Source organism: Triticum aestivum, chromosome 5D (genome assembly GCF_018294505.1).
Source record: "Triticum aestivum cultivar Chinese Spring chromosome 5D, IWGSC CS RefSeq v2.1, whole genome shotgun sequence".
Lineage (NCBI taxonomy): Eukaryota > Viridiplantae > Streptophyta > Magnoliopsida > Poales > Poaceae > Triticum > Triticum aestivum.
The window spans coordinates 559,350,782-559,373,647 of NC_057808.1; the positions used below are offsets into that span (position 1 = coordinate 559,350,782).

General features: G+C 49.0%; 1 long non-coding RNA gene and 1 pseudogene across 1 annotated transcript; one reads left to right on the plus strand and one right to left on the minus strand.

Annotated features, from left to right (window-relative positions):
* Window positions 1-10,733: 10,733 nt before the first annotated feature.
* Window positions 10,734-14,352, plus strand: LOC123121228 (probable LRR receptor-like serine/threonine-protein kinase At3g47570; annotated as a pseudogene).
* A 3,121-nt stretch (window positions 14,353-17,473) lies between these two features.
* LOC123126225 (uncharacterized) lies at window positions 17,474-22,273 on the minus strand. Its single transcript, XR_006461608.1, has 3 exons — window positions 22,158-22,273; window positions 21,829-22,046; window positions 17,474-17,774 (listed from the first exon to the last, which is right to left on the minus strand). It is a non-coding gene; the product is annotated as an uncharacterized lncRNA (long non-coding RNA).
* Between the last annotated feature and the right edge of the window lie 593 nt (window positions 22,274-22,866).

Sequence of the window (22,866 nt, forward strand, 5' to 3'; positions counted from 1 at the left end):
AACGCGCCAGAAAGAGTGGAGGTACCAATAAAAACCACTCAACTCCCTATTCCTAAAAAGAGGGGGAGTAGTACGGCCTCTGACCCGGAGCATGCTTCTAGCAAGCAGCAAAGGAAATCGAGGAGAAAAACCTCGGAGTCAGTAAATGCAGGTCAACTCAACGTTGACAAACACCTGATGGGTAGTATACACCCAGTGGAAGGGCAACCTCCACAACCCAGTTCCAGTATGCACAAACTGACTGGGACATCGGAACACCCAGACTCGATCGTATTGGGAAATCACGAAGAGTCACTAGGGGTGCAGGAAATTTCCATCAACTATGTTGATTCTGGAGAATCATTTGACCGTAAGACTACGACTGTCGACATATATTTTGCTGAAAAGATTGCAGATACCCTTCTCACTGATCATGATCCAAGGTCTATCGTTGAGTGCCAAAAGCGCTCCGACTGGCCTAAATGGAAGGATGCAATCCAAGCAGAAATTGCCTCGCTTAACAAAAGAAAGGTATTCACTGAAGCAATACCTACACCTCCCAGTGTTTTCCCTGTGGGATTCAAATGGGTTTTTCTCCGGAAACGGAATGAGAACAATGAGGTGGTGAGATATAAAGCAAGGCTCGTAGCACAAGGTTTCACGCAAAAACCCGGCATTGATTTCACTGAAACATATTCTCCAGTAATGAGTGCAACCACTTTCCGATATCTTATATCCTTGGCAGTGCAAAATCGTCTATCTATGCAGTTGATGGACGTCGTGACCGCATACCTTTACGGGTCACTAGATTCGGACATATATATGAAGGTTCCTGATGGAATCTCTGTCCCGAATAAAAATGCAAAACGCAACATGTATTGTGTAAAGCTGAATAAGTCATTATATGGCTTAAGGCAGTCGGGACGGATGTGGTACAACCGACTCAGTGAGTTCCTTCTTCAGAAAGGTTACTCCAATAGTGCTGATTGCCCATGTGTTTTCATCAAGAAGTCCTCTACAGGATTTTGCATCATTTCTGTGTATGTTGATGATCTCAACATCATCGGCAGCACACCAGACATTGATGAAGCACGCAATCACCTAAAGATGGAATTTGAGATGAAGGATTTGGGTAAAACCAAATTTTGCTTAGGTATTCAACTTGAGCATCTTCCCTCAGGAATCATGGTACACCAATCTGCCTATATCCAGAAAATATTGGAGAAATTCAATATGGACAAATCCTATCCATCTAAAACTCCCATGGTGGTTCGATCTCTAGACGTAGAGAAAGATCCGTTCAGACCAAGGGATGATGGAGAAGAGGTGTTGGGACCTGAAGTTCCATACCTTAGTGCTGTTGGAGCGCTTATGTATCTTGCAAATTGCACAAGACCTGATATTGCATTTGCAGTGAATCTACTTGCTAGACATAGCGCAGCTCCCACCAAACGTCATTGGTCTGGAGTGAAGAATATCTTTCGATATCTCCAAGGCACAAAGGATCTTGGCCTATTTTTCCAGTTCCAGAGAAATCAGGACTCTGATATGATTGGATATGCAGATGCCGGTTATTTGTCTGATCCCCATAATGCCAGATCTCAGACCGGCTTCGTGTTCCTACATGGTGGCACTGCTATATCATGGAAGTCTTCGAAACAGACTCTGGTGGCAACATCTACCAATCATTCTGAAATAATTTCATTATTTGAAGCAACATGCGAATGTGTATGGCTTCGCAGAATGATAAACCACATACAACAGTCATGTGAAATGGGTTCGATAAAATCACTTACCATTATCTATGAAGATAATGCGGCCTGTGTTGCGCAGATGCAAACAGGATACATCAAGAGTAATATCACCAAGCATATTTCTCCTAAATGGTTTTTCCCCATAATCTTCAGAAAAGCGGGGAAATAAGCATTCTGCAAGTCAAATCATGCGACAACCTTACTGATTTATTTACCAAGTCTCTACCAAATTCTACATTCCAGAAATGTGTTCATGGAATTGGTATGCAAAGACTTAGGGACTTGCAGGTGTCAGGGGGAGTCTCTTCTTGAGATATCCTCATTTTAATGACATCACATTATGCTATCTTTCTTGTGAGTATATGTTTCAGGATCTCATTACAGATTTTATGAAGAACTTTTGAAGGAGAATCTTTTGAGATGATAGAGCTTCCCGGACAATCGTGAAGATGATTCTACATGGTCAAGCGTAGATTAGGGGGAGTGTTGAGATTAATTCTGTAAAAGGGAAATCTCCCCTTGCCCAACGGCCAAGCGGTTGCATCGCGCGGACGCCTGTGTCTCGGCAACCGACGCATCTCTCTAAAACCGACGCCTCCTCTGGATCGTCGTGTCTCTCCAGAAGATATATAAGTGTCATGTAAACCATTGTGAAGGGATTTGATCATTCTGATTCAAAACATGCGCAACGCCTCCCCCACGCCCCGTGCGCCCAAAGCCGCGAGAGTGCGCACATTGCGCGACTCTTATTGGGTTTAATGTACTAGGATTGTCTCAAAAGAAAAAAGTAAATGTACTAGGAAAGTGAAACAGTTACTCTCATGGCTCCGCCCACGCTCCTGCGACGCACCGCGCCCGTGCCCGCAGCCACCGCCGCCGCCGCCGCTGGGCTGCTCCGCTTCCAGCCGTGCCACTCCCCTGCATCTCCGCTGTGCCCCCTGGTTTCTCCAGCCCAAGGTTTGCTCACGAGGGCCTCGTGCTCTTGCTTTTCCCGCAGCTGGCTGGATCCACGCCAGATCCAGTGCTGCCGCCGGTGTGCTCTACCTCTTCAGGCTCGCACTTCGATCCGGATCCCCTCCCAGAAGATCCACCTGCGGCTCCTGCTTCCGTCGCGCCAGGTCCAGCTCGGAAGGTCTGCTTTGCTGCTGCTGAAGACCTACTGAATCCAGCTCCAGCTAAGCGCATCCATGGCGCCCCCAGGTCATGCCTCAAGACAGCGCCGTCTGCTACCTTCTCTGCCGGCCGGGGCGCGGCGCGGACGCCCGCACCTTCGACTCCTGCAACACCTCGTGCGACTTCTTTCGAGCCGTTGGGTGTGGATGCAAGCTTGGAGGGGGGTTGGATGCTGGTTAAACCGCCGTATTGGTGGAGAGCTCAGTCTCCCAATCTGCATCAGTCAAGACGGAGGTCCTTGCCTTCCTATTCCCCTCCATCAGGCAGTATTTTTGTGAAGCATCATCGTCGAACCTGCCATCGCTGCCTGGAGCGGGGACATCACAAGATTGATTGTCGTGACCCCTACAAATGTCTGATTTGTCGAAAGAGTGGGCATCGTGCACGCCAGTGCGCAAAAAAATCACCGCCGCCAGTGCAAGACCGCCTCCCACCGCCGCCAATGATTCCGCCGTCCACACTGGCAGAAGCTGAGGGGAGGATTCTGTGCCGCCCACATAGTGGCCATGACGATCCGGTCTGCTGGGTTGATGTCTGTGGCAGGGACGACGGGCGCGATGGCCACCAACACTCCAGCGCTCCCGCTAGGCGTGACAACGATCGAGGCCAAGGCTCTCGCTACGGTCGGTGCCGAGATGACTACGACGACAAGGGTGACATGCGTCGTGGCCTGGAGCTCCCAATCCTCGATGCCCGGCGAATCGACAGAGGCTGTGTTCAACGACTTCCCGATGGTGCTTTTATCCCGGCTATGGGCAGGAGGTCCCGAAACCGCCCAGCAGACAGGCCGGCGAGGTGCGTGCGCCGAAGAAACAGGACTACCAGCCCGCACAACTTTGAGAATCGTGGTCGATCGCCGCTGCCTTCTCCCCGCACTACTCACCAAGACATCATCGAGCTGAGACCTTCCCCGACTGGCTGAAAGATCACCGCCTTCTCCTCGCACTACATACCAAGACATCATCGAGTTGCGCCCTTCCTCAACTGCTCCTGATTGGCTGCATCGCGTGAACCCGGGTCGGGGACTGCTGGCGTCGCCGGTGAACACACCACCGGGCTGGCCTTCTTGCTCGCCGCCTCGTCTCATGCGCTGTGAAACCTCGTCGACTACAGGATCCTCTCTGGGGGCGACTCCATCCACCGACAGCCCGACTTCCACCCCGGTCTTTGTACCGCGGACGCCCACCTCCTCCCCGCCAAGGACGCCTTCTATCAAAAGATTGAGGTCGCTGACGCGCAATGGGCCGACTCAACTGCTGCAGCCATCGCCGCCTCTTCTGGATGGCTGCACCTCGACGCGCCCTTCTGGCTTGCCTCGCCTGGCCAGAACTCCTCCAGTCCCAAGCTCGCCAGCGGGGGACGCCTCTGCTCCTCAAAGCTCCCAGCAGGACTGCTCCGACCAACCAAAGCAGAGCACCCCCATCTTCGTGCCTTGTCAGCAGGCCCTACTTCCATCGCCAACGCGAAGATCCACCCCGCCCAGGCCACCGACAAGAAGAAGGAAGACATTGGCTGGTATCTCCAGTTTCACAGTGGGACGCAGCAGCCCGCGGCTCCAAGCCAAGAACCGATCGATGCCTATTGCAAAGCTAGCGGAGATGCTACTCTGCCAAAGGCTGGGTATCATAGAGGAAGGTGAGATGATCACTGAGGAAGCCATCAACAAGTATGTCGCGTTGTTCAATGGTAAACTGCCAGACATTGCGGTGGCGGCTTTACGTGCTCTGTTCAAGCTTGACTGTGACCTGGCCACTGCTGTCGAAGACGCCCTAGTTGAGCATGGTGGCGACACGGCCCCAAATCTGCAGGCCATGGAAGTGAGGAGGCCACGGCGACGGCATGATGATGTTTTTGCACTGATGATAGATGTAATTGTTGGGGAACGTAGTAAGTTCAAAAAAATTCCTACGCACATGCAAGATCATGGTGATGCATAGCAACGAGAGGGGAGAGTATGTCTACGTACCCTCGTAGACCGAAAGCGGAAGCGTTTATCAATGCGATTGATGTAGTCGTACACCTTCACGATCCGTCCCGATCAAGTACCGAACATACGGCACCTCCGCGTTCAGCACACGTTCAGCTCGATGACGTCCTCGCCTTCTTGATCCAGCAAGAGGGGTGAAGTAGTAGATGAGTTCCGGCAGCACGACGGCGTGGTGACGGTGTTGGTGAAGAACAATCTCCGCATGGCTTCGCCTAAGCACTGCGAAAACTATGACGGAGGATAAACTAGAGGGGACGGGGTTGCCGGCACACGGCTTGGTGTTTCTTTATGTGTCTTTGGTGCTAGCCCTGCCCCTCTATTTATATGTTGAGCCCTGGGGTCGAAACTTGGAGCAAAAGCCTCCTCAAAGTCGGTTTTGTCCGAAAGGCAAGAGTCCCACTCGGACTCCAGGACCAAACGCCACAATCCTTGGCGTCTGGCTCAGGGCCAGACGCCAGGGTCTCCGGCGTTTGGCCCCCTGGCCTCCGCAAAACTTCTTTTGCACCGACCTAAAGCCTCGTGGGCTTCACCCCTTGGCCAAACCATATCATCCTATATATCAATCTTTACCTCTGGACCATTCCGGAGCTCCTCGTCATGTCCGTGATCTCATCCGGGACTCCGAACAACATTCGGTCACCAACATACATAACTCATATAATACTATATCGTCAACGAACATTAAGCGTGCGGACCCTACGGGTTCGAGAACTATGTAGACATGACCGAGACACCTCTCTGGTCAATAACCAATAGCGGAACCTGGATGCCCATATTGGCTCCTACATATTCTATGAAGATCTTTATCGGTCGAACCGCATAACAACATACGTTGTTCCCTTTGTCATCGGTATGTTACTTGCCTGAGATTCGATCGTCGGTATCCTCATACCTAGTTCAATCTCGTTACCGGCAAGTTTCTTTACTCGTTCCGTAATGCATCATCCTGCAACTAACTCATTAGTCACATTGCTTGCAAGGCTTATAGTGATGTGCATTACCGAGAGGGCCCAGAGATACCTCTCCGATACACGGAGTGACAAATCCTAATCTCGATCTATGCCAACCCAACAAACACCTTCGGAGACACCTGTAGAGCATCTTTATAATCACCCAGTTACGTTGTGACGTTTGATAGCACACAAGGTGTTCCTCCGGTATTCGGGAGTTGCATAATCTCATAGTCTGAGGAACATGTATAAGTCATGAAGAAAGCAGTAGCAATAAAACTTTAACGATCACAATGCTAAGCTAATGAATGGGTCTTGTCCATCACATCATTCTCCTAATGATGTGATCTCATTCATCAAATGACAACACATGTCTATGGCTAGGAAACATAACCATCTTTGATGAATGAGCTAGTCAAGTAGAGGCATACTAGGGACACTCTGTTTTGTCTATGTATTCACACATGTACTAAGTTTCCGGTTAATACAATTCTAGCGTGAATAATAAACATTTATCATGATATAAGGAAATAAATAATAACTTTATTATTGCCTCTAGGGCATATTTCCTTCAGTAATGTTAGTCTCTAATGGAAGATAACAACTTATGTATTTTGAATTGGAATGTTCGTGGATTGAACTGCCCACACCGTCGTACAACTGTTCATGAAACCATCGCCTCCACTCCTTGCATCATTGTATGTCTTCAAGAAACCAAGCTTGCTGTCATGGATCCTTTTATTGCTGCTTTCCTCGGCGGCCATCGCCTGAACAGCTTCGCTGAGCGGCCCGCGAATGGCACCCGTGGGGGAATTCTTCTATTATGGAATGAAGATCTTGTCAAGATTGATAATGTGAGCTTTGGGGACTTCTTCCTCTCGGCCATGGTGACTATCATTGGCTCAAACACCTCTTTCCAAATCACAACCGTGTACGGCCCTACTAGAGGCAATTTGAAGGATTCCTTTTTCCTTGAAATGGTTGGACAAAAACCTCCTGTTGGCACGAGATGGCTTCTCACCGGCGACTTCAACCAAGTCTATCGCGCCAGAGATAAGAACCGTACCAATGTCGATCGCAGCCGTATTGTTCGCTTCCGCAATGCCCTCAATGCTTGTGAGCTCAAGGAGATGCACTTGCAAAATAGGAAATTCAAATGGAGCAATGAACAAGCCAACCCAACCATGAGCAAACTTGATAGCTTCTTTTGCAATGAAGATTGGGACATCCAATTTGGCTCCCACCTTCTCCACGCGTTGTCATCATCATTTTCCGACCACTGTCCTCTACTCCTCGCTAGTGATGTGGGGCCCTCTCGGCCAAAATGCTTCCGCTTTGAAAACTTTTGGATCAATATGCCTAACTTCAAGAAGACTGTTCAAGATGCTTGGAATGAGAGAGTCCCCCATGTCGAGCCATGTCAAATACTCTTTCACAAGCTAAAGAGAGTTAGCCAATGCCTTCGCACTTGGAGCAAAAAGATCTTCTCAAACCATAAGGTCCAACTTCACATGGCTCTTGAGATCATTCTTAGATTGGATTTGGACCAAGAAAGTAGAACTTTGAGCTTTGAGGAGAAGGATCTCAGGAGGAAGCTCAAAAGAAAGATTGTGGCCCTTGCTGTTCTTGAGAGAGCTAGAAAGAGACAAAGCTCTAGGGTTACTTTGCTCAAAGAGGGTGATGCCAACACCCGTTTCTTCCACCTTCGTGTCAATCACAGAAGAAGGAAAAAATTTATTCATCGGTTAAAATATAACAATGGATGGGTCACAAACCACGATGATAAGAAGACAATCGCACAAGAACACTTTAGGAAGGCCATTAAAAAAGGGGCGCCCCGTGCTAAGGACCTCAACTGGGACTTCATCCCCGCTCCGGCTTGCGACCTCGTGGACTTGGTGATGCCTTTCTCGGCGGAGGAAGTCAAGGCTGCCACCTTTGCCCTCCCTACTGATAAGGCCCCGGGCCCTGACGGTTTTACCGGAGCCTTCTTCAAAGAGTGTTGGGAAATAGTCAAACCCGAAATCATGAACGTCATCAGCAACTTCTCTGACCTTCAGGTCTCCAACTTGCATTGGCTAAACTCGGCAAACATAGCTCTCATTCCGAAGAAAGATGGTGCAGAGGACATCTCAGATTTTAGACCAATTAGTCTCATCCATGGCATTGCTAAGATCATTGCGAAGATGATGGCCACGCAGCTCACTCCTCATATGCACAAACTTTTCTCCAATGCGCAGAGTGCTTTCATCAAGAAAAGAAGTATCCATGACAATTTTATGTATGTGCGCAACTTGGCTAGGCGCTTTCAACGCACAAATACACCAACTTTGCTTATGAAGCTTAACATTAAGAAGGCTTTTGATTCGGTGCGTTGGGATTACTTGATGGATTTGTTGCGCCACCATGGCTTCCCAAGTCGCTTCCGAGATTGGATCTCCGCCCTTCTTTCCTCGGCATCTTCGCGTGTATTGCTCAATGGTATTGCCGGTGACCCTATTCGGCATGGTCGGGGCCTTCGTCAAGGGGACCCTCTCTCTCTGTTGCTATTTGTGCTTGCCATTGACCCGCTGCACCACATCCTTGCCAAGGCGACTTCTCAAGGTCATCTTCAACCGCTCAAAGGTCGCCCCATCCGTGCGTCCCTTTATGCCGATGATGCTGCCATCTTCATTGCTCCGATAAAAAATGACATTCAGTTCCTGGCTTCAACTCTTGCATCCTTTGGTGATGTTACCGGATTGGTCACTAATTGTGCCAAAAGTGTAGTAGCACCCATTCGCTGCGGTAATATTGACCTTGACGACGTCCTACAAGCCTTCCCAGCGGTTCGCTCCACCTTCCCTATGAGATATTTGGGGCTTCCTCTTTCGGTTTCAAGGCTTAAGAGGATTCACTTTCAATTCTTAGAGGATAAAGTTGCTGGGAAACTACCACCTTGGGCTGCCAAAGATGTGGCCACGCCGGGCGGTGTCGTCTTGGTCAAGGCAGTGCTTACCGCCATTGCTATATATCATATTACGCCCCTGGAATTGCCGGTGGAAGTGAGGAAGAAGATTGACAGCTTGCGGCGTGCCTATCTTTGGGCGGGTTGTGATAAGGTGACCGGTGAAAAATGCAAGGTCAATTGGGAACTCGTTTGTAAGCCCAAGAACAAATTTGAAAAAGGATTTTCTTCTTGTAAAGCTATCACCACTTGATGCTATGGGAGAATTACACTCGGCAAAGCCTTTACTGAGTGTAAGATCGATGAAGAGTACTCAGCCATACCCGCTCCGGCAAAGAGATGTTTGTTGAGTCACTTTACATCGAACAGTCGGCAAAATAAAAGTGACCAAATGGAAGGTGATGGCCGGAGACAGTCATTCCATGTGACAATGGTTCGCGAAGCAGCCAAGGGCCACCATACGTCCCTGCTGTCAGTCGAGTGCAGATGCTAGGGCACTCGGCAAAAATAATTTGGCAAGAGGGCTTACCATGGGCCCACGAGGGGTTACTAGAGCGCGCCACATGTTCTAGATGTCTGCCAACAGATGGCAAACAAGGCAACGCAGTCTCCACACACACACACACACACACACCCCCCCCCCCCCCCCCCTCCCCCCCTCCTGCCCTTCAACTATGGCGAAGTGGCTATAGCTCTGTCTAAGTCGGACGGTTCTTACCGTTACTTGATACGCATTGTTTCCCAGAAAATATACAGGTCGCGGCAGGCAATGTAGCCACGTTCACGTACGACCAGAAGTATTACTGATCCTGAGGCAGCAATCCTGTAACGGAGACTTGTGTGTTGGCATGTCCCTGAGCCCGGCCGTGACGTTACCATAGATATTACTGATCAGCGCTTGACTAGTACGCTCCCATCGGGCATCTCCTGGACGTGGGGTGCATCTTCGAGCAGTGTCGCTCGGGCCAACCCATGGAATGGTCGACAAGTCTAGTCAGAGCATCTCCAGCCGTTGGCCCCCAGGAGGCGCTAAAAATCGCTTTCTGGGACGCACCGGCGCAAACCGCTGGGGCGTGTTGCTCCCCAATCGTCTTGCCTACGGTTTTTTTGAAAATAAAATCCGGCACAAACAAGACGCAAATTCAACCAAACTTCGGCGAGTTCATACAATATATAAAATATTTTACAAAAGAAGAAAAAAAAAACTACTAGGGCCGCCGTCGCCCTCGCCGTTCCTCGCCGGCCACCGTCACCCTTGAAGCTCTACATGTCGAGGAGTTTGTAGAACCGCGTGTAGTCGCCGCCGCCGCCGTCGTCGTCGTCGTCGTCGTCATCGCCTCCTCCGCGGCCGCCGTCCCTACTGCACCCCTCCCCAGGTTGGCGCGGCGGGTTGGACGGTCCGGGGCGTCCTCGTCCTCGTCGCTGTCGAGGATCACCACGCCGTTCTCGTCCTCGCGCCCACGCTTGCGGGCGGCTATCTCCTCCAGGGCTCGGCGCTGCCGGACCATCTCGTCGCGGAGGTAGTCGTCCCGCGCCCACTTTAGGGCCTCCTCGTCGGAGAAGCCGCGCCGGGCAATGGCCTCGTACTCCGTGGGCAGGCCGGGCTCCACCTTCGGCCTAACGAGCCGGGCAGAGGTGGGGGAGGGCTCGGCGATGCGGATGCCGGAGCTGCGGGTGCGCTGGCTGACCGGCGTGTCCTAGGGATCCGGCTTGACGGGGAGGAGGGAGGGGGGCCGGACGAGCGGCCGGACGAGGAGGAGGACGCCGTGTCCATGCGTCTCGACGTCCACGAGCTCCCACGCCGGCGGGAGAAGGAGGGAACAGGGTACTCCAGCCTGGGCGTGTTGCCGCCCTCGATGTACTCGAGGACAGCCTCCAGCGTGCGGCCGGGCACGCCCCACCATCGGCGGCGGCCATCGGAGTTGAGCCTTCCGGTGGGCACAATGCCATTGGTGGCCTCGAGCTGCTCGGCATGGCGGCGACGGAAGTATGCCTCCCACAGCGGGCTATCGGGGGTGTACCTCGGCCCTTCCCTCGCCGCCTGCGGCAGAGAGGCACGGATGCGGGCGATCTCCGCGCGACGGGCCGCCCCGGTGGGCGGCAGTGGCACCGGGACCCCGACGGCGCTGATCCTCCATGCCCCGGGCACCGGCATGTCCGGCGGGACCGGGTACTCGGCCTCATAGAGAAGCCGAGCTTCGTCCTCGTGTAGGTGGCGGCGGCCGAAGCCATTCGCGGCCGCCCCGTCGCCTGAAAAGCGCTCGGCCATTGCGTGAACTGGAAGCGGCGAGGAGAGAGGGAGGAACGGGGGCGTCGGCGGTGGAGTGTCTGTGCGTCACCGGTGCGGGAGGGGGCGACTTATATAGGCGGAGCCGCCGTGTGTACGCGTGGCCGCCGTGTGCACGCGTGGCGGGCGAGGGACGCGCGTCGTCCCGCCTTCACTGCGCCGCCCGTGAGGCATCAATGGAGGAGGCTGACCGGCGTGGCAGCGCGACAGCTTTGGTATTGATTCCCGCCGCGGGAACCGAGGCGATGAGGACGACGAAGCGACGAGATGAGCCGAGTCGCTGCCAAGGAGGGCCCGCCGATTTTCGCGTAAAAAACGCTTCGGCCGGCGCCCCCAAGCGCCCCTAGCGCGCCGGGTTCTCCTGGGTCCGCCGGCGCCAATTTCGACCCGAGCCGGTGAAAAAAAAGGCTTTGGAGGCGCGACGCCGAAAAATCGCCTGGGGGGCCTTGGGGGCGCGGTTGAAGATGCTCTTAGTTGCAAAGCTGGTGTAGAGGTTTTCGTCCGCTCCGTCGTTTCGCACGGGCCAAGGTTGGATAGCTCTGCACTGTGTTGTTGTGACGCTCTCCGCGCCGTGTGCCCGCCGGCAAGGCGTTGCAGGACTGAGACTGGAAATGGTCGATCCACTTGTGACCCTGGACTGGGACTGTACAGCCAAGCATTACCTCCACGATTCTTCAGATATGAAGACGGCCTTAGAAAAACAGTCTAGCAAAATAAACCACGAGTTGCCATGAAAGAATAAATGTCATGGTATTATTATACAACAAACAAGCAAACACGTCGAGAGATAAGACACGCGGCCTCACGCATCATCTTTTCTCGTGCCCCTAATTGTGCTTGCACCCCATTATTCTTGTACAAAATATTATATCGATCGTCATGTGACTAGTATTAGGTCTTATTTCACTCGACCTACACTACGGCACTTTGAAAGGAGAGATTCCACCAGAATTAGGTCTTATGGAAGAATTATCCAAACTGCCTCTTGGATACAATCAACTGACAGGTAAAATTCCAGCTTCCCTTGGAAATTTATCCAAACTGTCTTCCCTAGCTTTGGCAGCAAATCAATTGTCCAGTCAAGTACCAAGAATATTTGAAAATAATATAGCTTTGACAGAACTTAGTTTGTGGAACAATAATTGTGAAGGGGGTCTGGACTTCTTGCCATCCCTTTTCAAATGTGGACAGCTCCGCTTACTTGACATACAAAATAATTCTTTCACAGGCATCCTCCCTAGCCATGTGGGAAACTTAAGTTCACAATTATCCAATATTTGGGCAGGACACAACGATTTAATAGGTGGAATTCCGGAATCAATATCAAACATAAGCGGCCTTGAACGAATAGATCTTTACGGGAACCTACTCACCGGACCAATCCCAGAATCCATCGCTATGTTGGAGAATCTTGTGTTCCTCCGTCTATCCAACAATGAAATGTTAGGCCCTATCCCAACACAAATCGGTATGTTTAGGAACTTGCAACGCTTGTATCACCAAGAAAACAAATTTTCAGGCTCCATACCAAGCAACTTTGGTAATCTTAGTTTGTTAGAATACACCAACTTGTCCAATAACCAGTTAAGTTCCACGATACCCGCGAGGTTTTTCCACCTAGATAAACTTATTGAACTAGATATTTCTCACAATTTCTTTGTTGGTGCACTACCAGCCGATGTTTCTGGCCTAAGGCAAGCAACTTACATGGACATATCTTCTAACTTCTTGGCAGGAAGCATCCCGGATTCATTCGGAGAGCTTGATATGCTAACCTACCTAAATATATCACATAACTCCTTCAAGGCCTCAATTCCAGGTCCACTGGGAAAGCTAAAAAGTTTAGCATCACTAGATCTTTCATTTAACAATTTGTCTGGCACCATACCCATGTTCCTTGCCAATTTTACCTACTTAGCTACATTGAACCTCTCATTCAATAGTCTAGAAGGCCAAATACCCGAGGGGGGTGTTTTCTCAAACCTCACCTCGCAGTCTTTGAGTGGAAATGCTGGGCTATGTGGGGCCCCACGCTTAAGATATCCTCCGTGCCTCGAAAGATCACTCTCAAGTAATAAACACTTGTTACAAATTCTAGTCCCAATAGTCACACTAACTGCTAGCATTATTTGTATTTCCGTATACCTATGTTTCAGAAAGAAACTTAGGAAGGAAGACATCAAAGCTTCTATTGATCCAAATTATGTCATAGACCTTCAGATAGTCACCTATCATGAGCTCATTCGCACGACCAATAATTTTAATGAGGATAATATATTGGGATCTGGATGCTTTGGAAAAGTCTTCAAGGGACAACTGAGCAATGGCCTGGTTGTCGCCGTAAAAGTTTTCGACATGCAGCTCGAGAACGCTATCCGAAGCTTTGATGCGGAGTGTCAAGTTCTTCGAATGGCGCGACACCGCAACCTGATAAAGATACTCAACACATGTTCCAACCTTGACTTTAGAGCACTTGTGCTTCAGTACATGCCAAAAGGCAGCTTAGAGATGCTCCTACACCGGTCTCAGAGTTCATGGCACCTAGGGTTCCTTGAGAGACTAGGCATCTTGCTCGACGTGTCTATGGCAATGGAGTATCTGCACCACGAGCACTACGAGCTGATATTGCACTGTGACTTGAAGCCTAGCAATGTGTTGTTTGACAATGAGATGACGACGCATGTGGCTGACTTTGGCATTGCAAGGTTGATTATAGATGACAACTCCATGATATGTGCGAGCATGCTCGGAACAGTTGGGTACATGGCACCAGGTACCTAATTATCTTGCTCTTGTTATGTTTTTCAATATACTTATTAAAATATTAATTGATTATGTCTCCACCTAGAACAATATGGTTGAGCAACAATGTTTTTATTTACATTTATGTTTTCTTGAGCAGAGTACGGGTCTCTTGGAAAAGCCTCAAGGAAAAATGACGTGTTCAGCTACGGAATCATGCTCCTTGAAGTCTTCGGAAGAAGACCCACGGATGTCATGTTCGGCGCACAACTAACTCTTAGCAGTGGGCTCATCGGGCATTTCCTGCGGATCTTGTCCAAGTCGTTGACGGCCAACTTCTACATGGCTCCTCAATTTCAGGCTGCAGATTGGAGGATGGCTTCTTAGCGTCGGTCTTTGAGGTGGTTTTGCGATGTTGCAGCGACTCTCCTGACCAGAGGATGACAATGCGCGACGTGATCATGATGCTCCAGAAGATCAAAGCCGATTACACCAAACTAGCAGCAGCTATGTCAACTAGTGCAGCACAGTGAACCGATCTCATGTGCTTGCATAATTATGTCTCGTCTATATATATTCTACATCTTCACTTAGAATAACCACACATAACTTCAGTTATCGGCAGGACTGAGATAAGTTGTATTTTCCTGTATTATACATCAGGCATGTATAGCTGTTTAGACACAGTTTTGTTCTCTCTGGCTGTGAGAAAACATTCTCGTTCCCTTTCGGTCATGAACAAAACTGAACAAGACCAAAGAGAGGACAGAGGAGCATATCTTCTTCCTCCCGTTTGTTCCCAAAACTCTGAAAACGAGTTCACATTTGGCATGCATAACTATATTTGGTCGTGATTTTCGTCTATGTGAGAGAAGCATTGCGGCTCCCTTGCTATTGCTCTGACAGTTACACACTTTCTGAAATCTGAACATGACGAAAGAGAGGCACAACCGCATAAGGCTTCTCTGTTTCTAGCTGCAGATGCTTGTAAGTAGTCAGCAAAACTGTGTTTGTACAGATACAGGAAGCCAAGATTGATTCAGTTTACCGTGCCTCTGTAGATATTTGCATGGTTCAACAACGTGATTGTTCAGTGAGTACATCCGTACATGAACATCAGTGATATCAATCCAGATTGGTGTGAACTCACAGAACTACTTATACATGTGTGTGTGCCGGAGTACATCTAGTTAATTCTCTTGCGGTGGGAGATGAGGTCACCTGCCACAGCATGGAGAAGTCTAAAGGCGACTTGGAGTATTACTGAACCTTTTTTTTTTGCGGGTGGTACTACTGAACCTCCTGATGTGATGATGGTTTAGGCTGTGCTGTTCTCCGTGGAAGTCATGGGGCTGCCAGTGGTGGATGAGAATATCTAGGTATGATCATATATATAGGCATCACGTCCGAGACAAGTAGACCGACTTCTGCCTGCATCTACTACTATTACTCCACTCATCGACCGCTATCCAGCATGCATCTAGAGTATTAAGTTCATTAAAACAGAGTAACGCCTTAAGCAAGATGGCATGATGTAGAGGGATAAATTCATGCAATATGATAAAAACCCCATCTTGTTATCCTTGATGGCAACAATACAATACGTGTCTTGCTGCCTCTACTGTCACTGGGAAAGGACACCCCAAGATTGAACCCAAAGCTAAGCACTTCTCCCATTGCAAGAAAGATCAATCTAGTAGGCCAAACCAAACTGATAATTCAAAGAGACTTGCAAAGATAACCAATCATACATAAAAGAATTCAGAGAAGATTCAAATATTGTTCATAGATAAACTTGATCATAAACCCATAATTCACTGGTCTCAACAAACACACCGCAAAAGAAGATTACATCGAATAGATCTCCACAAGAGAGGAGGAGAACATTGTATTGAGATGCAAAAAGAGAGAAGAAGCCATCTAGCTACTAACTATGGACCCGAAGGTCTGAGGTAAACTACTCACACTTCATCGGAGAGGCTATGGTGTTGATGTAGAAGCCCTCCGTGATGGATGCCCCTCTGGCGGAGCTCCGGAACAGGCCCCAAGATGGGATTTCGTGGGTACAGAAGGTTGCGGCGGTGGAATTAGGTTTTTTGGCTCCGTATTTGATCGTTTGGGGGTATGTAGGTATATATAGGAGGAAGGAGTACGTCGGTGGAGCAACAGGGGGGTCATGAGGGTGGAGGGCGTGCCCTGGGGGGTATGCGTGCCCCCCTACCTTGTGGCCTCCTCTTTTGTTTCTTGACGTAGGGTCCAAGTCTCCTGGATCATATTCTTCCTAAAAATCACGTTCCCGAAGGTTTCATTCCGTTTGGACTCTGTTTGATATTCCTTTTCTGCGAAACTCTGAAATAGGCAAAAAACAGCAATTCTGGGCTGGGCCTCCGGTTAATAGGTTAGTCTCAAAAATAATATAAAAGTGAATAATAAAGTCCAATAATGTCCAAAATAGTAGATAATATAGCATGGAGCAATAAAAAATTATAGATACGTTGGAGACGTATCAGTTACACACACTCATATCATTGTGCATAAGACACATTTAAATGACTCGGTAAAAGAACTCACTAAAATAAAAATTAGATTCAGAATAAATATTTTTACTATAGACTATGATACACGTGTTGGATTAGAAATATGTCACATTTTTTGAAAATACAATTTGAGTGACATTATAACATTTCGTACCGATCTGAATTTTTTGTAAAATTTATTTTAGTATTATATCATGTAAACTTGCTTTATTTGAGACGTGCGTTTCACGTGTATGCTTACTAGTAGGAATAGTGAATCACTCCCTCAATCACCGGCGAGTGCTGCCGAGTCGACAGGTGACGATTGGTTACCCCGACCCGTCTCAGTCAGACACGAAGCGCATTCGGCATGCGTTGCCATCTGTCGCGTCAGTCAGAACCCAAGCGCGGTTGCCATGGGAATCACTCCCGCCCAGCGTCCCAGCGTCGGCCGCCATGCCGATAGCTGCGTCCGTGCGAACGGATTGAGAATGGTAGAAGCCCATTAGGCCCAATATCACATCAGACGCTCAAAAATGTTACTGGAGCAGCGGCCCAGCATACATACGGGTCGACCGTAGCGAACGAAGCGACCAGACGCTGGATTAGATTAGGAGAAATCGGACGGCCGAAACTGTCTAAAACTGAAGATCCAATGGTTGTGAATGCTAATGGCCTAAGATGGCTAGAAAAGTGATCAGTTATAATGTCTTTAAAATGGCAAAGCCACGTACAGTAACAACAAATGTCTCTCAAGATTTTCAGCCAACCCCTACCATGTTATTCACAACCACATAGCAAAAGTATACACAAACATTTTTGATCCATCAGTACCAGCTGGGACAACCTAGGACATGAAACTACCTTACTGAACACCAAATCGAACATTACTTACCTCTTAATCCACGCAGCAGCCCTCAGATCTGGTTTCACGATGGACCCCCCTTAACAAACGTACATCTGATTCTTTTTCACAAACTACATGCATATATGATTGAGTGTGGTATCCAGTAGCCTGCTACATGCAGGGTGTGTGTCCAACGATAACAATGCTACATGCAAATATGGTTGCAAGTTATACAAGCTACAATACTTGAGTGGAATCATCTGAAAATAATGTAACTTCGATTCAGGGTACAATCAACCAGACTGCAGCACAATTTTTGCTTCAGAGGAGAACATCACATCACTTGCTTCATTAATAAACAACAAAAATGACCAAAAAACTGTGAACAAAGAAACTGAGTACATCTAACAATGCTAATATTTCCGACGAATTTACACCGGACATAAAGATTGCTATTACGACTTTACGAGTAGTCAACATGTACTCGATAACGCTACATGTTCTAATCATAGGCGACATGAGCCATTTCTTCTTGTTTTGAATATCTCCAAGATGTTGAATCATCTGGCATGGATTTTGAAGAGCCCTGCAACTACATATAGTTCAATGTCAAATGAGATCAAATAGCTCATTATGTTTCAGAATACTATATACTGAAATAAAACCAAAATGTTGTAGATATTGTGTTCAATTTGTTTGTTGGGAAGCAGAGCATCCTTGGCAAATGAAAACATACTTGCTAAATTAGCAAAACTATATTAAATTATATCATGAAAAACAAGATTGACGAGAAAAGGCAACAGAAAAACAACTTTGTTCACTCTCTTGCTAATTTCACTCTCCTCTATGAAATCACATCAACCAATATGGACGAGAGCTATTTATTCAATGGATGAACAGGCTAGATGTAAGCTGCTACCTAGGAAAATAAACACTTCTCTGCCGTCAAATTTGCAGATTAATACCCACCTTGTTTAATTTAAGAGCAGAATTATTCTCAACAGATAATCATCAAGAGGATCTGTCATGAACACTTTTAAGCAAGTTTTTTCATGAAGAGCTATTTATTTAGTGGATGAACTTTTCTGCCCCCAAAATAAACACTTTCAGGACGTTTGTTTATGAAGAGGATCTGGACTGTACTTGACCAGTATCAATCAACTCAGAATATTCTATCCTACTCAAAATCTATCTGCTGCATAATCATCATCATCACGTCAATTCAAAGACAATAGCACGATAAAGGGTTTCCCCCCGCTTTATATTATAAAGCAAACACCCGATACATCCAGCTCGCTGGGGCCGCAGCACAGAAAAGCCCAAAAAATAAAGACGAAGAAAGAGAAATAAATGTTGACACCGGCACATCAATGAAGAAAGGAAGACCGGCAACCGCTGCACCCTTCGAAGTACCACCACGCTCCCAGCATCCCGAAGCGCCGCGCACCAAGCAACACCTTGAAGAAGTAATGCAACGATGCCGCCACTGTTGCCCGAACAAGTTCTAGAGTTTCCCCCGATATGCGAGGGATAGTGGGGAAGGGATATATCCGATGCCCCTCAGGAAGGTCCGACGGCACCCGCAGGCGTCATCACATTGGTCCCGGACAGGCCGACAGGGATTTCTCCCGATCCACAACCACCACCACCACCCCAGACACTTCGTAGTGCACCACCCACGTAGCCGCCCACCAGCATATGCCACCGCGGTTATCAGACCACCCTCGCCGTCTCTCTGGAGCTGCCAACACAAGGCCTAGAGAGGGAAAGGAGACAACGGCCATGAGAGAGAGCACTACTCGACCGGTGGGAGGGAACAACCTCCATCGCAAGAGCGAAACCGACTGGACGCGGCGACGAGGACTTGCCAGGCCCTACAGCCCGGCCGGGCCCATGTGGGCCCGGATAGTCCCTGTCACCACGCTGCAACACGCCGACCAACGAAGTTCTCGCCGCCCGTAGACCGCCGTCGCCTCGCCACTGCTACCAGGAAGCAACGCGGCCGAACGTCGTGACACCGGCCCGACCCAACCCAGATGGGGCCCAAACGGGCCTAGATCTGGGCTCGGCGAGCGCCGCCAACCAACAGCGCCACCGCGCCGCCCCACGACTAACGGCCGCGCCGCCGCGTCGAGGGCCACCGTGGCATGCGGCAGCGCCGCTTTCTTGCCACACCACCGCCGGCTGAAGGGCACCGCCGCCGGCCACCACCGCCCGAGCAGGGGGGATCCGCGCGCGGGGAAGGACAGGCCCGCCGCCACAAGCAGTACCATGCGGGCAAGGCCCAGCGGCACCCGCCGGCGGCGGCGGGAGGACGGAGGGGCGAGGGGGGCGCTGGACGAGGAACGGGGAGAAGCCCACGGTCGCCTCGCTCGAGGAGGCGACGCGGGGGAGGGGCGGGTCGGGAGGGGGGAGAGGGAGGCGGGACGCGGGCGCAGGAGACCGGCGGTCGGCGGCGGCAGGAGGGAAGGGCGGCCGGCGGCCGGCGGCGGCGGCGGGGAGTGGTGGGGAGGAACCCTAGCCAAGGAGTGGGGGAGCGGAAAGCCTTCAAAGACAATAGCTACGAGTGGGATACAACAAAAAAAGGAAAGAGAGGTCACCTTGGGCAGCGGCGCCCTGGGCTTGGAGGTTGGGTCTGGCGCCGACCTGGCCATCTCGTCCAGCTGGTTCTTGATGACGATTGCTCAATTGTTGATCGATTGAATTTTCATTATCATACAATACTAGCAACAACTACCAAAGTTTAGCTAGTCCCAAACACGTGGAACCATGCTGTGCAATCTGAATCATTTGATCTAACAATTCATCAAAAGCAAAAATATTCTAAGGCTGCGTTGGGTTAGCGGGTATAGAAAACACGGAACCAGAAAACTGCAACGGAATATGATTGATTGTACAGTACCAGACCATAGGGTTATAGAGGAGAGGAAGAGAAGCATGCGGGGTTCGAAGCATTGGTGTAAAAGAATTTGTTACTGACGAAGACTGTGTACACAGTGGCAGATTCTACTGTGATATATTTTTATCGGCATGTACTCTGTTAGTTTGTCTCTTTCCTCATGCATGACTAGTATAGTTCAATTTTTTATTTGGAACCGTGGTGCCTTGCCTCGGGCAACCACCCAAAAATGAGGTTCTACTGGATTTGTGAAATCCTCTTGAATGAGCCTTCCAAGGCAAGGTTGTCTTTAAATTTCTGTACCTATTTCCTATGAAACGAACGGGTCAGAGGTAGGCAAAACTACAGGTTTTCAAACCTGTAGATTTCCTTTGATTTTCCTGCAGACCGAACGGGGCCTAAACATATGACATAGAAGTGCCAACCTCAGAATATTCTAAACATATGGAACATCAAGGATTTCCTTTTTCTTTCATGGTTGACTGAAACCACTGAGGTGGTACAGTACAGTTCTGAAGTTGTAACAATCCCGAAGCTGCTCTCTCTCAGATGATTTGATTGAAGAGACATGGGAAATCGTAGCGAATCAAATGTGGTGCCCAATTCTGGTATCACCACTTCGTCCCCGTCTCGTTCCGCAAACCTATGTACGGACATCTCCAGGGCACACATCCTATCAGGGCATGGTGTCCGCTCTGTTGGATTCGCTCCCGCGCGAACCCTGCAACCAAATCAGACCCCCCATAGAGAGGCCGCAATTTTATTTTCTTATGTTTTAACAAAGATGATGTAGGTCACACCACCAAATTTCCATATTTTCCAATAACTAGTGTGAATCTGGTGTACTAGTCCATCACATTAAAATTAGTTCTAGCACCCACAGCCAAATCAATTACTCTGCGTGCCATTATATTTACGCAGCTAATTCAGAGGAGAATTTTGCCACTGCCATATCCATGTGGCAGCAGGGAGATGCTCCCCGCAAAAGGCTTAAATTTTGTTGGGGTTATTCACAGTTTCAGGATTCTACATTTATTTATGCAGACACAAGCAGGGATTCCAGCTATCAATTGCCAACCTCAGACAAGCCACAATGAAGAGTAACATACACTAGTAACCAGGGGCGGAGCCAGCCCAGTGGGCCGCCCCGGGCCACCTTTGTAAACTGTAGCAGATGTCTACAGTACCTGCTACATTATACACTGCATATGGGCCTCACGCCCCAGGCCTGGGCCCTGGGGGCCTGGGGCCTGGATCTGCCCCCGCTAGTAACATACACATATTCCTAGACTATATTACTACCTTCATAATGGGTAGTAACATAAGTGTGGTAACATGCAAACCTTCATTTATTAGATTATAGACTCATATTGCATTCGGACATGTGATGTTACAATAACTAGCTAAGTTACTCAAACTACCTCTCTCCTCATTAACTGATTGCCACATAAGCAAATTTGCTGAGTTGGACTCGATGTTACTGCTGAAGTTACTCCCATTGTGGCTAGTCTCACAGAAAGAACCGGCGGTGGCCACTGGCCAGAATTAGGCTGTCTTTTTTCACCTCGCGCATCTCCCATAAACAACATCCCAGTTTTTTCGTTATCCACCATTTAACCGCATGAACCCACAGCCCGCAGGTATCCACATCCCGGCACCCAGACGAACAACTACTAGCCACAAACCCCCAGAAGAAAATGCAGTTACCATAAACACGCGTGTACATGTTAAGCAGGGGAGGAAATACCTTCTAATCCACCCCAGCGCCTTCGGATCCAGGTTGACCGCTGACTCGCCGGACTCAGCAGGAGCGTTGTCTCTGCTCCCCTCGCCACCAGGGTCGCCATAGCTGTCGTGAGCAGACACCAACGATCTCACAGTCCGGCGCCCCCATAGCCATCGATCTCGCTCCCCTCATCATGAACAGAGCCGTGGGGCGACGCCCCCAACTGGAAGACCGGCAAGCTGCAGGCGGAAGCAAGAGGAACGAAAAGGACACCATTTTTTAGCCTAGAGATCGATGGAATGAGGAGAGGGGGAGGGCGAGCGGGCGGCGCGGTGGGGCGGTCCAAGAACCTGCACACAAGGAAAATCGCCGGTGGCGTCCATGGCTGCCGCCACCGAACCAATCGCCTCGCCCTACGGGGTGTTTGTTCCAGGGACTTTTTTGTGTAGGGACTAGAAAAAGTCCCTCTTAGAGACTTTTTTATTAAACGGGAGGGACTTTTTAGGGACTAAACTAGGCATTTGAGACTAAATGAAAAAGACTCCCAAGGAGAGTCTTTTTGGGATTTTTTGGGACTTTTCCAACAATGCCCCTCCATGCACTCATTGGCCCGTCACCCCATGGTGTTGTTTGATTTTTATTTTTCTATATACTAGGGGCAACATGGTCATTTAATAACCTCTAGGAAGGGACTACGGACTTTTTAGTCTCTGGAAACAAACAGGGAGGGACTTTTTAGAAACTAGGGACTTTTTAGTTTGGACTAGAAAATGTCCTAGAACTAAAGAACCAAACACCACCTACATCGTCTTCCGCCCCTGCAATAAATCCCACGCTATCCTATATTTCCTAATTAACTACTATACTCATACAAATTTGTGTTGGGGTTGGGCTGGACAATTCATCTTAACATATCAAGATTTGTCGGGCCACATACCAAACTTTGACCATTCATATGACTAACAAAATACTCCCTTAATTTTTAAATATAAATCTTTTTAAAGATTTCAATATTAACTACATATTGATACAAACTACATATAGATGTATATAAACATA